Genomic DNA, 16,480 nt, shown 5'->3' with positions numbered 1-16,480 from the left:
CTCCGTGTACACCCTCAGATGCCATTGCATCAGGCTTCAGCCCCTTCAGGCTATTTCTGCACAGCCCACCCCAGTCTTCTCCATGGGTCTGATCTCCACAGCCCAAGCTTCCACACCTAGATTGTACCGGCACTGGCGGACGCATATCTCAGGCTGGGGAGTGCAGAGCAGTGACACTGACCGTCTGTGCAGGTTTCTCTCCATTCTGGCTGCTGCAAACCAGTTGCTGCGTTCTCCTCCAAGGCTCCTTAGCTCTCCCCTGTCCTGGCTGATCTCTCCAGGTGAGGTGAGGGGACTTCCCACGGTGCAGGAACCTTTCCTCTTTCACAGCTCGCTCCCAGGGGTGCAGGGGTGCAGGTCCTGTCCTGATTCCATTCTCACTTTCTTTTTTTTTTTCTTTTGTCCTACCCAGTTATGTGGAGATTTTTTGCCTTTTTAGAGGTCTGAGATCTTCTGCCAGCGTTCAGTAGATATTCTGTGAGAACTGATCCACGTGTAGATGTATTTTTGATGTATTCGTGGGAGGAGGTGAGCTTCATGTCCTACTACTCTGTCATCTTGATCACTCCCTCTGCACCAATCTTGATATGTGTGGCTTTCTTACCCATTCTTTTCTTTACCATTTTACCATAAGCATTTTGCTTAGAATCATATTGGGCCGACACACACACATCAGTGTGACTCAATGCACAGCCTAGAATAGCATACACAGCCACACACACACAAACACCTCTCTGTGACTCAATGCACAGTTTATACCAGCACACAAACACACACACACTCCTCACTGTGACTCAATGCAAAGCCCATACCAGCAAAGACACACACACAAAAACACCTTACTGTGACTCAATGCACAGCCTACACCAGCACTAACACAAGGCTCACTGTGACTCAATGCACAGCCTATACCAGCACACACACACACACAAACACAGCTGAGTGTGACTCAATGCACAGCCTATAGCATCACATATACACACACATACACACACGTGGCTCACTGTGACTCAGTGCACAGTGTGTAGTACCATACACACACACAGACCCAGACACACACACACCTTAGTGACTTAATGCAACATCCATACCAGCAAAAATACACACACACACACACACAACACACAGCTCACTGTGACTCAATGCACAGCCTATACCAGCCCACACTCACAAACACAGACACACACACACACACCCACAGCTCACTGTGACTCAGTGCACAGCCTATGCCTTCACACACACACACATACACACGGCTCACTGTAACTCAATGCACAGCCTATACCAGCCCACACTCACAAACACAGACACACACACACACCCACAGCTCACTGTAACTCAATGCACAGCCTATACCAACACAGTCACACACACACCCCTCACAGTGACTCAATGATCAGCCTTCACCAGCACACACACACACACACACACACACACACACACACACACACATCTAAATGTGACTCAATACTCAGCCTATACCAACACACACACACACACACACACATACACGGCTCTCTGTGGCTCATTGCACAGCCTGTACCAGCACACACACATGGCTCAATGTGACTAATGTACAGCCTATACCAGCACACAGACACATGCACACACATACCTCAATGTGACTCAATGAACAGTCCATACAGGCAGATAAACACACACACACCACACACCTCACTGTGATTCAAGCTCAGACTATACCAGTCCCCCGCCACACATGGCTCACTGTGACTCAGTGCTTAGCCTATACCAGCACACACACACACACACACATGCACGGTTCAGTGTGAGTCAATGCACAGCATATACCAGCACACACACACACACACACACACACACACATGCACGCACACACACACAGCTCACTGTAACTCAATGAACTGCCTATACCAGTGCGTGCACCCACACCCACAAACACACACACATACGGCTAACTGTCACTCAATGCACAGCCTACACCAGCACACGCACACAAACACATACACACACACAGGCACACACAGCTCATTGTGACTCAATGGTCAGCCTATACCAGTGCACACAAGTCACACTTGCATGGCTCTCTTTGGCTAAAAGCACAGTCCTTACCAGCACACACACACACACACACCACACAACTCACTGTGACTCAATGCTCAGAGTGTACCAGCAGACACACACACACACACACACATGGCTCAATGTGACTTAGTGCACAGATCATACCAGCACACACACACACAAACACACACGGCTCACTGTGACTCAGTGCACACTCTATACCAGCACACACGGCCACAAACACACAAGGCTCACTGTGACTCAGTGCACAGTCTGTAGCACCACACACACACACGCACCTCAGTGACTCAATGCAAAGCCCATAGCAGCACACACACACACATACACACACCTAACTGATTTAATGCTCCGCATATACCAGTGCATATACACACAGGCATGCACAGCTCATTGTGACTCAATGTGCAGTCCATAGCAGCACATACACAGACAGACAACACACCTCACCTTAAATCAATGCTCAGACTATAGCAGCCCCTAAACACACACACATACACACGGTGCACTGTGTCTCAATGCTCAGCCTATACCAGCACACACACAAACACACACACACACCCCAATGACTCAATGCAAAGCACACAGATACACGCAGCTAAGTGTGACTCTATGCTCAGCCTATACCAACACACACACAGACACACACACACACACACACACACACACACACACACACGGCTGTGACTCACTGCACAGCCTGTACCAGCACAAACACATGGCTCACTATGATTCAGTGCTTAGTCTGTAGCAGCACACACACACACACACACACACACACACACACACACACACCTCTCACTGTGACTCAATGCAAAGTCCATACAAGCAAACACTCACAGAACCTAACTGTGACTCACTGCACAGTCTATACCAGCACACACACACACACACACACACACGGCTCACTGTGCCTCAGTGCACAGCATATAGCAACCCCCCACTCCCACACACACTTGTCAGTGTGACTCAAAGCACTGCCTATACCAGTACACACACACACAGACACACACACACGGCTCACTGTTAGTCAATGCACAGCCTATATCACCACACTCAGACACACACAGACACACACAGAAGGCTCACAGTGAGTCAATGCCAAGTCTGTAGTATCACACACACACCCCTCAGTTACTCAATGCAAAGCCCATACCAGCACACACAGACACACACACGGCTCACTGTGACTCAGTGTATAGCCTATACAGCACACACACACACACACCACAGACACACACACACACATGCCTGGCTCAATCTGACTTAATGCACAGAGCATACCAGCACACACACACACACACACGGCTCACTGTGACTCAAGGCACAGCACATACCATTACAGACACACACACACACAACTCATTGTGACTCAATGCACAGCCTATAGCAGCACACACACAGAAACACAAACACACACAGCTCACTGTGACTCAATGCACAGTCTATATCAGCACTCACACACACACAACTCATTGTGAGTCAATGCACAGCATGTAGCAGCACACACACAGAATCTCACACATACACCTCAGTGACTCAATGCAAAGCCCATACCAGCACTCACAGACACATACACACACCTAATTGTGATTCAGTGCTCAGCCTATACCAGCACACACACACACACACACACACACCATACTGTGACTCAATGCACACTCTACACCACCACCTAGACACACACACACACACACACACACACGCAGCTCATTGTGACTCAGTGTACACTCCATACCAGCACAGACACAGATACACAACACACTTCACTCTAACTCAATGCTCAGACTATACCAGCCCACATGCCCATACACACAGAGGCAGACACATGGCTCAGTGTGACTCAGTGCACAGCCTACACCATACACACACAAACAGCACACACCCACACAGCTCACTTGACTCAATGCTCAGTCTATACCAGCAGACACAAGCAGACACATGCATGGCTCACTCTGACACAATGCACAGCCTATACCAGCAGACACAATCATACACATCTCACTCTGACACAATGCACAGCCTATACCAGCACACACACACATGCACGGCTCAATGTGACTTAATGCACAGACCATACCAGCATGCACACACACACACACACACATACACACACACACACACACAGCTCACTGTGATTCAAGGCACAGTCTATACCATCACACACACAGACACACAACTCATTGTGACTTAATGCACAGCCTATAGCAGCACACACACACACACACACACGGCTCACTGTGACTCAATGCACAGTCTATACCAGCACACGCACACACACACAACTCATAGTGATTCATTTCACAGTCTGTAGAACCACACACACAGACATACACACATACACCTCAGTGACTCAATTCAAAGAGGAAATAAAAATATACCTAGAAACAAATGACAATGGGGACACGACGACCCAAAATCTATGGGATGCAGCATAAGCAGTTCTAAGAGGGAAGTTTATAGCAATACAATCCTACCTTAAGAAACAGGAAACATCTCATATAAACAACCTAACCTTGCACCTAAAGCAATTAGAGAAAGAAGAACAAAAAGACCCCAAAGTTAGCAGAAGGAAAGAAATCATAAAAATCAGATCAGAAATACATGAAAAAGAAATGAATGAAACGATAGCAAAGATCAATAAAACTAAAAGCTTGTTCTTTGAGAAGATACACAAAATTGATAAACCATTAGCCAGACTCATCAAGAAAAAAAGGGAGAAGACTCAAATCAATAGAATTAGAAATGAAAAAGGAGAAGTAACAACTGACACTGCAGAAATACAAAGGATCATGAGAAATTACTATAAGCAACTATATGCCAATAAAATGGACAAACTGGAAGAAATGGACAAATTCTTAGAAAAGCACTAATTTCTGAGACTGAACCAGGAAGAAATAGAAAATATAAACAGACCAATCACAAGCACTGAAATAGACCACTCACAAGCACTGAAATTGAGAGTGTGATTAAAAATCTTCCAACAAACAAAAGCCCAGACCAGATGGCTTCAGATGGCTTCACAGGACCAGATGGCTTCACAGGAGAATTCTACCAAACATTTAGAGAAGAACTAACAGCTATCCTTCTCAAACTCTTCCAAAATACAGCAGGGGGAGGAACACTCCCAAACTCATTCTACGAGGCTACCATCATCCTGATACCAGAACCAAACAAAGATGTCACAAAGAAAGAAAACTACAGACCAATATCACTGATGAACATAGATGAAAAAATCCACACAAAATACTATCAAACAGCATCCAACAGCACATTAAAGGGGGCATACACCATGATCAAGTGGGGTTTATCCCAATATACGCAAATCAATCAATGTGATACACCATATTAACAAACTGAAGGAGAAAACCCATATGATCATCTCAATAGATGCAGAAAAAGCTTTTCACAAAATTCAACACTGATTTATGATAAAAACACTCCAGAAGTAGGCATAGAGGGAACTTACCTCAACATGATAAAGGCCATGTACCGCAAACCCACAGCCAACATCGTTCTCAATGGTGAAAAAATGAAACCATTTCCTCTAAGATCAGGAACAAGACAAGGTTGTCCGATCTCACGACTATTATTTATCATACTTTTGGAGGTTTTAGCCACAGCAATCACAGAAGGAAAAGAAATTAACGGAATCCAAATCAGAAAAGAAGACATTAAGCTGTCACTGTTTGTAGATGACATGATACTATACATAGAGAATCCTACAGATGCTACAAGAAAACTACTGGAGCTAATCAATGAATTTGGTAAAGTAGTACGATACAAAATTAATGCACAGAAATCTCTTGCAGTCCTGTACACTAATTATGAAAAATCTGAAACAGAATTTAAAACACTACCATGGACCACTGCAACAGAAAGAATAAAATACCTTGGAATAAACCTACCTAAGGACATGAAACACCTATATGCAGAAAACTGTAAGACACTGATGGAAGAAATTAAAGATGATACAAATAGATGGAGAGATATACCATGTTCTTGGATTGGAAGAATCAACACTGCGAAAATGACTATACTACCCAGAGCAAGTTACAGATTCAATGCAATCCCTATCACACTAGCAAGGGCATTTTTCACAGAACAAGCATAAAAAATTGCATGGTTTATATGGAAACACCAAAGACTCCAAATAGCCAAAGCAATCTTGAGAAAGAAAAATTGAGCTGGAGGAATCATCAGGCTCCCTGACTTCAGACTGTACTACAAAGCTACAGTAATCAAGACAGTATGGTTCTGGCACAAAAACACAAATACAGATAATGGAACAAGATAGCCCAGAGATAAACCCATGCACATATGGTCACCTTATTTTTGATAAAGGAGGCAAGAATATACCCTGATCCATAAGGGTCAAGCCCTGTGTCTGGGATGTAATAGTTGCTCAACACAGTTCTATTCTAATTCTAATAACTGCTCAAAGGAATTGAGGGCATGTTATGTATGAGGCGCTGAGCTGGGTACACTGCATGTTTTTCATGCAAATCTTCACCCCACCTCTGCAACGTGAGGATGATCTGTGGCCCCATTCTACATTTGGAGAATCTGAAGCTCAAGAGCGGTTAAATAACTTTCACAAAAACACACTGCAGAGATCTGTCCAGCTCTGGGGGCCACTAAAGGAGGCATTTGCTAAAAGCCTCTCTTTTCCCAGATAGAAATACAAAGCTCTCTTCTTTCTTTCTCACAGTCCTGTAGCTGTGTTGTACAGGACATAGTTCCACTTATGTCCTGGTAGCCTTAACATTGTAAATGTCATATTTCAGCAGACCTTCCAAATGTCTCTAAATCATGTATCTATATCTCCTTCTGTTCTGTGCAATTCCATCATTTGAGTTGCTTTCTGTCTATGCTTGTCAACGTCCTGCACTCCATCAGCAAAGCCCCTTGTAATGTCAGAAGGCTCTGAACTGAATTTTACAAATCTTCAAGGGATCAATATAGATGTTATACTGAAATGTTTTTCTTCACTTTTTGGCCTAAAGTTAAGAAAATGCTATTTGTCATGAATGTGTTATTCATGAATGGGGTTATTAATGTCAATATAGGCTCAAGGATAACTTGAGTGGATAAAATAAATATGTTTCAGTTCTTTCTATTTGGCTTGACAATCTTTGCCCCAGGGTTAAGCAAATACATAAAAAAATCTCTGGAAAGTAGAAATGGAAGCCTGCATTTTACCTTTTTGGGGGTTGTGATCAATGTGGATTTTGCTCCTTTTTAAGAAGTTTTCCCTTCCTGAGTGTCTACGTATGGCCAATGAGTAAATCCACACAGTAGTGTTAGGAAGAAGATGCTCCTGGGAGATTGTGGCAGGTACGCCGGTAAAGAGTAAAGATGCAATGGGCTCTGAAAACTACATCCTACATCCTCTTTGGAATGGATAACAAACAGTGGAAGAGGGAAAAGCAGAAACTTTGTGACGTCCGGCAGGACGGAGAAGGCCGGTTTAACTGTATTTGTTCAATAACTCTCATTATATTTTTAATGACCTATGTGTCAACATCAGCCAAACAGAGATCTCTTTGGCAACCGTTGGACTAATTATTATAGCCAGCTATTAGAATATTTTATTTACATACTTTGGTTAAAGTGCAACTTAAATATATAAACATTATACTGTCACGTGTATCATACATGATATTATCATATATATCATATATCATACATCATATATTATCAGATGTATCATATAGCATCTGTAATATATGTATTATATATTATCATACATCATAGGTATCATATGCCATGTATAATATATTAATTATCACATATATCATGAATATATTGTATCATATATATAAATTGTGGAAACCCCTCCAGGTCCTCTATTTTTGCTCTGGTTAGAGACTCACAGCAATAGTTGTGTACTGTGTTGAGACGAACACTCTCTAATCACTTTATTAAAAACCAATTTGGATATTTCAAGGAGTAGGTGACATTCTGATAATTCTTTACCGCTGCCTTAGATCCCATAGAGAACACAGATTGTTTATTTTAAGCAAATAAGGGATGAATAAATAAAACTGTGGGCACGAGAACAGTCCTTCCATCAGATGTCATTTACTCTGTCATCGAACAGAATGTACTGAGTGTCTAATAAATACAAGCACTGGTCTAGGGCGTATATTTTTCTCCTATAAAATGATGGAGAAAGGGCTTCTGTGGTGGCACAGAGGTTAAGAATCCATCTGCCAATGCAGGGGACACGGGTTTGAGCCCTGGTCCGGGAAGATTCCACATGCTGTGGAGCATCTAAGCTCATGTGCCACAACTACTGAGCCTGAGCTCTAGAGCCCACGAACAACAACTACTGAAGCCCGTGTGCCACAACTACTGAACCTGCGCTCTAGAGCCTGCGAGCCACAACTACTGAGCCCACGAGCCACAACTACTGAAGCCTGAGCGCCTAGAGCCTGTGCTCCACAACAAGAGAAGCTACCACAGTGAGAAGCCCGCGCACTGCAACGAAGAGTAGCCCCTGCTCGCCACAACTAGAGAAAGCCCACATGCAGCAGTGAAGACCCAATGCAGCCAAACATAAAAAATAAAATAACTAAAATTGTATTTTAAAAAATGATGGAGAAAAAACTACATGCCTGTTGCCTGGTCAGCCTTTTTGATCACTTTTTGTTATAGTGTCTGTTGGTTTAGTGTACCGTTTGGTTAAATACCACTCCCAAGATTTTCTGCTCTGTGTTGCAAATTGAGACCTCTGATGGCCAGTTTTTATTCATTTCTCCAAATGCACTGCATCAAAGCTTTTAGTTGCATTTACTCAGTTGTCAGTTCAGGATGTTTGGTGATAACTCATGGCATGCTTTTTGCTTACAAGTTGTCACGTTTACCAATGAGATGACTTCATTATGCGGTGTGCTCCGCCCTGGTTCCTGTCGGCTCTGCTTACGGACGCCTACCAGAATGCCTGCGCCGAAGCCGCCAGGGCCCTGGGGTCACTCGGAAGGACTGCCCCATGGCTCCTTCTGGTCAAGCCCAAGAGCCAGGTCCACTCCCTGCTTCCCTCACCGTATGGGGCCTTGTACTTGCTGGATGCTGTATCATTGCTGTGTCCTTCCTTGTTTTCTGATGATTTTTTTTTTTCACAGGCTCCACTGGAGAACTTTTAAAGCATGAGAGCTCTAGCACCCATTTAGAAGGCTCTGCTGGCCCCCAAAGAACCAGACCAAAGAGGCAGCCCTGTCCCCCTATCATGAGGGACAGAAGTTCTTCTGCATTTACTCACTCATCCGCAGATTCTCTTACCCTAGGATGCCCTGGGGAATACAAGATGATGACAGATGTACAGTCTTTTTTTTTTCCATAGAAGTATAATTGATTTACAATGTTATATTAGTGTTACTTGTACAGCATAGTGATTCAGTATTTTTGAAGATTATACTCCATTATAAGTTATTACAAGATAATGGCTGTAATTCCCTGTGCTATAGAAAATATCCTTGTTGTTATTTATTTTATACATAGTAGTTTGTATCTGTTAATCCCATACCCCTAATTTGTCCCTCCCACTTCCTTTTCCCCTTTGGTAACTATAAGTCTGTTTTCTGTAAGTTTGTCTGTGAGTCTGGTTTTGTTTTGCATGTACATTCATTTGCATTATTTTTAGAGTCCACATACAAGTGATATTACACAATATCTGTCTTTCACTGTCTGACTTATTTCACTAAGCATAACTTTTCTGGGTCCGTTCATGTTTCTGCAAATAGCAGAATTTAATTCTTTTTTATGGTTGAGTAGTAGTCCATTGCTGGCTCATATGGCAACTCTAGTTTTAGCTTTTTGAGGACCCTCCATACTGTTCTCCATAGTGGCTGCACCAATTTACATTCCCATCAACAGTGTAGGAGGGTTCCCTTTTCTCTACACCCTCGCTAACATTTGTTATTTGTAGACATTTTCATGATGGCCTTGCTGACTCGAGTGACGTCATACCTCATTGTTGTTTGGATTTGCATTTCTCTAACAACTGACAATGCTGAAAATCTTCTCAGGTGCCTGTTAGACATCTGTATGTCTTTCTTTTTGGAAAAATGTCTCTTTAGGTCTTCTGTCCATTTTTTTATTGCATTGTTTGCTTTCTTGGTATTGAGCTGTATGAGCTGTTTATATATTTTAGATATTAACCCCATGTTAGTCTCATCATTTGCAAATAATCTCTCCCATTCCTTACAGTCTTATATTTAGATGAAACGTGTGAATTTTTACTCATTATAGAATGGGCGTTGTCATGGTGACATGTACTTCAATGAGTTCTTATTAATACAGAAACTATCTAATGATATGGCAAATACTTAAAAGTACTGCTGTTAATTATTCGTGAACATTAATGGATCCCATCCGAAAAGCACAGCAACTCCTTCAACTGCTGAATTGTTTAAATTTTTTTTCAATTGTATATTGTAAATTTGTAGATTTCGGTGTTTTGAGGAAGTAGATTAATTTCCTACTTAAAAACCATATCAAGGGATTCCCTGGTGGCGCAGTGGTTGAGAGTCCGCCTGCCGATGCAGGGGACACGTGTTCGTGCCCGGTCCTGGAAGATCCCACATGCTGCGGAGCGGCTGGGCCCGTGAGCCATGGCCGCTGAGCCTGCAGGTCCGGAGCCTGTACTCTGCAATGGGAGAGGCCACAACAGTGAGAGACCCACATACCGTGAAAAAAAATAAACATATCAAGAAATACAAGTCCATTAAAGGGTTAATATAGATGAAACGTACCCTATATTTTATTTTATAATTCTAGTAACTAATAACTAACTCAAAAGTTTAAATAAATGTATATATTTTCATTATTTTTTATAAAGCACTCACTACTGCCAATTAATATTTTGATAAATCCTTTGCTCTGATTCTTTGTAATATACCCTGTGTTTTCCTTTTTCACATGAGAAACAGATTTGAAAATATATATATATATATTTATTTTCATGAACCCAACAGCAAAATGCTTAGGTTGGGGTGATCTTTGTTTGTGAATCTGTCTGTTTGTTTTCTCTGAATGCTAGTGACAGGGGGTGGTGGATCCCAGAGAAGTGGGAGTCACTCATGAGGTGACCAAAGAAGAAAGTGCCGACCAGGATCGGTGCTCGCTCCCCATCAAACCAACCACCATGGGTGGTCAGGACAGGGAAATGGCAATCGATATTTTACATCTTGAAAAATATCGAGATAAAACTAAGCTATTTATTGGGAATTCCTTGGCAGTCCAGTGATTAGGACTCCATGCTTTCACTGTTGAGGGCTCGGATTCATTCCTTGGTTGGGGAACTAAGATCCTACAAGTCAAAAAAAAAAAAAACCCCAACAACAACAACAAAAAAACCCAAAAAACAAAAACCAGACTAAGCTATTTATGTACTTAAACTGAGTCATCCTGGATAAACAAATTAAGATAGCAAGAAATTTGGGGAACTTTTGTTTTCAGAGTTCTGCCAAGTCTTGACTATCTTAATGATAATAACAATGCTACCTTTGGGAATGTCAGACAGAATGTACTATGGAAATGAATCAGCACACACACTTTAACAGAAATATTAGACATCAATGAGAAATTATACTAGGTATATCTATATCACTTTATTTTCACTTTTCTTTGAAAATTCTGTAAATTGAGCCCTCTCGTGTGGAACACACTGTGTGCAAGATAGTATTTAAAAGCAATTCTTGCCACATCATATGTATCCTAATGCAAGTAGAATGCTGAAAAGCAAAATAATCTATTTCCATTTTGTCATGCAGCCTGATGTAGAACCTGTTAGACACAAGACCTCAAGCTTTGCTAGATGTAAAACTGAAGACCCCTGAAGGGATAAACGAAGTAATCTTTAGGTATGACATTTAAAGTCTTATTAGGTGAGCCATGGCTACTGGGCCTGCGCGTCCAGAGCCTGTGCTCCATGGCGGGAGAGGCCATGACAGTGAGAGGCCCGCGTACCATCAAAAAAAAAAAAAAAAAAAAAAAAAGCCCAAGACCAGATGGCTTCACAGGCGAGTTCTATCAAATAGAAAAGAGCTAACACCTATTCTTCTCAAACTCTTCCTCATTATACGAGGCCACCATCACCCTGAAACCAAAACCAGGCAAAGATGTCACAAAGAAAGAAAACTACAGGCCAATATCACTGATAAACATAGATGCAAAAATCCTCAACAAAATACTAGCAAACAGAATCCAACAGCACATTAAAAGGATCATACACAATGATCAAGTGGGGTTTATCCCAGGAATGCAAGGATTCTTCAATATATACAAATCAATCAATGTGATACACCATATTAACAAATTGAAGCAGAAAAAACACATGATCATCTCAACAGATGCATAGAAAGCTTTCAACAAAATTCAACACCCATTTATGATAAAAACCCTCCAGAAAGTAGGCATAGAGGGAACTTATCTCAACATAATAAAGGCCATATATGACAAACCCACAGACAACATCCTCTTCAATGGTGAAAAACTGAAACCATTCCCACTAGAATCAGGAACAAGACAAGATTGCCCACTCTCATCACTATTATTTGACATAGTTATGGAAATTTTAGCCACAGCAATCAGAGAAGAAAAAGAAATAAAAGGAATCCAAATCAGAAAAGAAGAAGTAAAGCTGTCACTGTTTGCAGATGACATGATACTATACACAGAGAATCCTAAAGATGCTACCAGAAAACTACTAGAGCTAATCAATGAACTTGGTAAAGTAGCAGCATACAAAATTAAAATACAGAAATCTCTTGCATTCTTATACAGTATCTGGAAGTGAAATTAAGAAAACACTCCCATTTACCATTGAAACAAAAAGAATAAAATATCTCAGAATAAACCTACTTAAGGAGACAAAAGACCTGTATGCAGAAAATTATAAGACATTGATGAAAGAAATTAAAGATGATACAAACAGAAGGAGAGATATACCATGTTCTTAGATTGGAAGAATCAACATTGTGAAAATGACTCTACTACCCAAAGCAATCTACAGATTCAGTGCAATCCCTATCAAACAATCACTGGCATTTTTCACAGAACTAGAACAAAAAATTTCATAATTTGTATGGAAACACAAAAGACCCAGAATAGCCAAAGCAATCTTGAGAAAGAAAAACGGAGCTGGAGCAATCAGGCTCCCTGACCTCAGACTATACTACAAAGCTACAGTCATCAAGGCAGTATGGTACGGGCACAAAAACAGAAATGTAGATCAATGGAACAGGGTAGAAAGCACAGAGATAAACCGAGTTACACATGGTCACCTTATCTTTGATAAAGGAGGCATAGATATACATTGGAGAAAAGACAGCCTCTTCAATTAGTGGTGCTGGGAAAACTGGACAGCTACATGTAAAAGAATGGAATTAGAGCACTCCCTAAGACCATATACAAAAATAAACTCAAAATGGATTAAAGACCTAAATGTAAGGCGAGACACTATCAAACTCTTAGAGGAAAACATAAGCAGAACTCTCTATGACATAAATCACAGCAAGATCCTTTTTGACTCACCTCCTACAGAAATGGAAATAAAACCAAAAATAAACAAATGGGACCTAATGAAACTTCAAAGCTGTTGCACAGCAAAGGAAACCATAAACAAGATGAAAAGACAACCCTCAGAATGGGAGAAAATATTTGCAAATGAAGCAACTGACAAAGGATTAATCTCCAAAATTTACAAGCAGCTCATGCAACTCAATAACAAAAAAACAAACAACCCAATCCAACAATGGGCAGAAGACCTAAATAGACATTTCTCCAAAGAAGATATACAGATCGCCACCAAACACATGAAAGAGGGCTCAACGTTCACTGCAGCTCTTTTTACAATAGCCAGGAAATGGAAACAACCTCAGTGTCCATCAACAGATGAATGGATAAAGAAGATGGGGCACATATATAGAATGGAATATTACTAAGCCATAAAAAGAAACGAAATTGAGTTATTTGTAGTGAGGTGGATGTACCCCGAGTCTGTCATGCAGAGTGAAGTATGTCAGAAAGAGAAAAACAAATACCGTATACTAACACATATATATGGAATCTAAAAAACAAACGAAAAGTCACAAAGAACCTACGGGCAGGACGGGAATAAAGATGCAGACCTACTAGAGAATGGACTTGAGGACACGGGGAGGGCGAAGGGTAAGCTGGGACAAAGGGAGAGAGTGGTATGGACTATATACACTACCAAATGTAAAACCGATAGCTAGTGGGAAGCAGCCACGTAGCATGTGGAGATCAGCTCGGTGCTTTGTAACGGCCTAGAGGGGTGGGATAGGAAGGGTGGGAGGGAGGGAGACGCAAGAGGGAGGGGATATGGGGATATATGTATATGCATAGCTGATTCACTTTGTTATAAAACGGAAACTAACACACAATTGTAAAGCAATTATACTCCAATAAAGATGTTAAAAAAAAGAGAGAGAAAAATAGGAGTCAGCATTTGTCTCTCAAGTTATAATGTTTGAGGACAATGGTTACATACAATTTCACCTCTTTACTAAAGGAAGGATTGCGTACAAATTCTCTGTGCTCTTGATGAAGCAATGCCCAAAACACAAAACAACACAGAAGATTGGGGGGCTGGCTACCGTGGGGCCCCTGCAAAGCCAACCTGCATACTCGGACCCAGCACCTCTATCCTCCTCTGGTCGGATGCTGTTTCCACCTTGTCGTCCTGGGATAACGTTGGGGGAATTCATGCCTGACATCCCTCATCCTGGGACCCATCTGAGATGAGCTGGTGAGCAAATTAAATGTGGGGGGAGCCTGCAGGAGGCGTCGGAAGGACATGGAATGGGAGGAAGACCAAAGACGGAAGGGGAGGGGCGCCCACGTTCTCTCACTTCCGACAGCTCTCCATCCTTTCTCTGAGCTTAAACGTGTCTGTGTTACGACCTAATGACAAAAGAAAACACCACGAAGGGAAGCACCCACTGACTTAGTTCACAGGTGTACTTACGGACACAGACTGGGGTGTGTCCGGACCACTTGGGGTCTTGCAAGCATATCCGGACGGAAGGCCCCACGAGCCGGAAACCGGGGTTTGCACTGATAAACCACGGTGTCCCTGTAACTGAAGCCGTCGCCGCTGATGTGGCCGTTCACGATGGGATCCGGGCAGCCTCAGAGGCCCGCTGAAAAACAAGCAAAACCAACAAAAACGCTGGAGAGCTTGTCTTCTATAAAAGTACCACATTTGTGGGTAAACAAGAGAGTCCCACGGTATAGCACGGGGAACTCTATTCAACGTCCTGGGATAAACCAGACGGGAAAAGAATATACAAAAGAATACATATGTATATGTATAACCGGGTCACAATGCTGTACAGAAAAAATTAACACACCATTGTAAATCAAGTATACTCCAGTAAAAAAAAATCTAAAATAATAAAAGTACTCCATTCAAACTTAGTTTATTGTCAAGTGATTGAGAGCACTGAATGCAAACATTATTGGAATTTTTTCCACTTATATATTTTCTATTTGATAAGAGTTTTCTTCAACTGATTAATTTTTCTTAACAATTGTGGGTAACATAAGTAATAGTTCAAATATAGAATTGTTAAAAGGTATTTCCCCAGGTATGGTTTCTCCATTTCTTTCTTTTACTTATTTTTCTTATTGATATTTTATGTTATTTATCTATTTATTCTATTTCCAAATAAAAAGCCAAAAGAAAGGAAGAGACACTTGGAATTAATATAAGTTCTGTAACCGTATAGAAAATGGGTAGCAAAGAAAAGGATGGAAGGATCTCCAGTGAGAGCCCAGATCCTGAACTATCTGTGCAATTCCAAAGGAAGGACTGCTATCAGAAAATCAGTTCAATTTCAGAAAACGTCCATTTGAATTATGTCTGAACTGATGTCTAGGGGAAACTGTCGCATACTCAGTTAAACACAGAAGTCCAGAGCTCAGGGGAGGGACATCCTGCAGACGGAGCAGATTTAGGAAAAACTAGATTACAGATGGAGGCTGAAACCCAACAGGTGGCTGAGCTTGCCCGTGAAGAGTTCGTACAGCAAGGAAAGAAAGGGCCCAAAGACAAAACTGGGGTGAACATCAACACTTAAGGGGAGGAAAACAGTACTGATGTGAGGACTCTGATATGTAAGGTCACTGGCAAACAGGGTGTCAGATAAACTTCAGAACCAGAGGGCTTCCAAGTGGGGAAGGAAGTTAGAGGAATTTTCAGTCCTTCGTGAGTTGAAGGCTGAGGAGTGACAAAGCTTCTTTGCCTGACCAAACTTCAATGCGGGTCCTGACACTTCTCTCAGGCCCACCTGTGCACCTCCTGGTAAAAGCCAACTTTAGCAAGCACCCTGCTAAGTCACCCTACAAGGACCCTCCAGCCTCAACATCTGATCCAGTTTCTCATCCCCACCCG

Source organism: Tursiops truncatus (genome assembly GCF_011762595.2).
Source record: "Tursiops truncatus isolate mTurTru1 chromosome Y unlocalized genomic scaffold, mTurTru1.mat.Y SUPER_Y_unloc_1, whole genome shotgun sequence".
Taxonomy (NCBI): Eukaryota; Metazoa; Chordata; class Mammalia; order Artiodactyla; family Delphinidae; genus Tursiops; species Tursiops truncatus.
Note: the sequence above shows the minus strand (reverse complement) of the source record.